This window comes from Astatotilapia calliptera, chromosome 9, assembly GCF_964374335.1.
Source record: "Astatotilapia calliptera chromosome 9, fAstCal68.1, whole genome shotgun sequence".
NCBI classification, from domain to species: domain Eukaryota; kingdom Metazoa; phylum Chordata; class Actinopteri; order Cichliformes; family Cichlidae; genus Astatotilapia; species Astatotilapia calliptera.
The window spans coordinates 3,178,293-3,180,054 of record NC_137430.1 but is presented as its reverse complement, the minus strand read 5'-3'; the positions used below and the strand labels follow the sequence as shown (position 1 = coordinate 3,180,054).

The window sequence follows — 1,762 nt, the reverse complement described above, 5'->3', positions numbered from 1 at the left end:
GCACTTTTCAACTTGGGGCCTTTATTACTGCAGTTTTCACTTTTCAAGCCATGGCTCTTTAAAAAAAAAAAAAAAAAAAAATCCAAACTTTGAATGTCCATTTTTCTCAATGGAAATGGTGCCTTGCACCAATTTCACCAGTTTGCAATTTTTTTTCCCAAGGTGCACCACTACAAACAGATTGCATCGTCTAGTATTAGAGATTGTGATGTTTAATGATAGAAGCAAGCCAATACACAGCAAATTCAAAAGTGTTAAATGTTTTGGTGTTAATAGTCTTCTTGCAAAAGTAGAGTTAATTTTACTCTAAGCAGAGTCACATTCTTTTAATGTAACTCTGAGGTGTAAAATGATAGTAGTTAAAATCGAGTGTTAAAAATGAGTGTTTCTCTGTCAAATCTGGAGGTGTTACAATGGAAACATTAACTCTTGACCTCTTAACTCTGAACTCCTACAGGGGCTATGACACCAACAGAGTAAATTCACAGACTCCGCCCCCTCCGCCTCCAATCGAAGCTGAAGTGAAGCCGTTTCAGAACATTTTGCTCTACATATTTGAGTTGTTTGCCATGCTTGGTAAGTCATTTTTTCAAAGTGTTTCAATTGTTATTAGCTTTTACTTCTGTGGCTCTTTGGAGTTGAGACAAAGCTGTGTGAAAGGCATTAGCCATGTTGCTCGCTGATAGCATAATATTCTGTTTTAGCTAGCTGAAAGGTATTGTTTGCGGACAAATACCACAGCCTTGAAAAAAGCTTGCATGTGAATTTTCAGTCAAACTTTTGGTCAAATACACCTAAAACAATGTCTAGAATGTGAAATGTTGGTATAATGGTGCTGCTTGAAGCCTGAAAACGATCGCCCATAAAAATAAAAATAAAAACCGAGCAAACAGCAGTAGCAGACGTCCTGACTGGGTTCTACGTTAGCATAGATCCCTCCAGAGTTTTGTGCACACGGTTTAGGTAAAAATGAAAAAGGTTGAGGTTTTACATTTAGTTCAGTATTACCTGTTGCCTGTGTCCTTGTCTTTTGGGAAAATACTTTACACAAGTAATGGCTCAAAGAGGATTCCTTTTTTTTTTTTTTTTTTTTTTTTAAACTGTGCTGCAATTGTTTACTGGATTATTTGTGCCATTAATTAATGTCAACTAATTTTTATTCGATCTCCGCACAGGATATGCTTGTGAAGATGGAATATGGGGGAGAGCAGAAGTGCGTTGAAGTTCCACAAAGGGATGAATGAAGGACATGCATATTGTATTGAAGAAATAAGTGATGAGAATGCTGTTATTTGCATTTACCATGTCAGACCTTTTGATAAACACAATTCTAATGAAAGTGAGAACATGTATACTGTTACATCTTTCAGAAAATGTTTTGAAATTGTGGTGCACAGTTCAGAATAAATGTTTTTCAAAAACCATTGCATCTTTTTAGTAAATGTTTATTTCCAAAAGAAATTTCTAGAAGTTCAGAACAGTAAAATTCCCGCTTTTTAGAATGAATTAGAAGATAACTCTTACGTAGTTAAACTAAAATACTCTTTGAGAGTTAATATATAAACTCTTAACACCAAGTGTTAAATTATCAACTCCAGACAGATTTGGTGTTTAACACTAAATCAGAGTTAACGTACCAACTCTCCAAAAAGAGTTAAATTAACACTCTCTGGTGTGGACCCATAGACACACTTTAATAGTGTTGAAATCAAATCCGACAGTGTTAATTTGGACATGCTGGATTTGCTGTGTACTAATCAGT

At 35.2% G+C, this 1,762-nt stretch overlaps 1 long non-coding RNA gene across 1 annotated transcript; it reads left to right on the top strand.

The window, feature by feature from the left end:
- The first annotated feature begins 245 nt into the window (after positions 1-245).
- LOC145431021 (uncharacterized) lies at positions 246-1,424 on the top strand. The gene is made up of 2 exons (XR_013911398.1): positions 246-576; positions 1,176-1,424. It is a non-coding gene; the product is annotated as an uncharacterized LOC145431021 (long non-coding RNA).
- The last annotated feature ends 338 nt before the right edge of the window (positions 1,425-1,762 follow it).